The sequence below is a fragment of the Chaetura pelagica genome, unplaced genomic scaffold (assembly GCF_000747805.2).
Source record: "Chaetura pelagica isolate M959 unplaced genomic scaffold, ChaPel_1.0 scaffold405, whole genome shotgun sequence".
Taxonomy (NCBI): Eukaryota; Metazoa; Chordata; class Aves; order Apodiformes; family Apodidae; genus Chaetura; species Chaetura pelagica.
The window spans coordinates 2632336-2632875 of record NW_009953489.1 but is presented as its reverse complement, the minus strand read 5'-3'; positions in this window follow the sequence as shown (position 1 = coordinate 2632875).

Here is a 540-nt window from a genome sequence, read left to right as displayed (position 1 = left end):
GCTGGTCCCTGCCCACCCCCTGCCTGTTGCTGCCTGTCCAGGGCACCTGCTCAGAGCTGCTGCAGCCAGAGCTTGGTGCTGCTGGCTCAGAGCTGCTGCCATGACTTAAGTTTCCTGCTCGATGTGAGTTTTACAGTCAAATTCTTGCTGTAAACGGGACCTGGACGAGCAGGATTGAGATGTTTCAACTACTCTGGCTAATTTGTACATGAAGGTATTTGTGTGGCTGTGGGTTTAAGAGCTTTCAAGAGCCACGTGTGCAAGCTGGCAGGCCCCAAGGGGGTGAGGAAGGCAGCGTTTGTTCTGGCACCTCTGGTGGCAGGGAAAGGGGGGAAGGGGCTGCAGGGAGGGGGGAAGGGGCTGCAAGGTGAGGAGGGAAGGGGCTGCAAGGTGAGGGGGGAAGGGGCTGCAAGGTGAGGGGGGAAGGGGCTGCAAGGTGAGGGAGCAGAGCCCGCAGCGCCGGGAAGCAGGAGCTGAGTCCCACTGGGATAGCAGGGGCTAAAAATACCGAAGGGGAATGTGTCGAAATGCAGTGGGAAG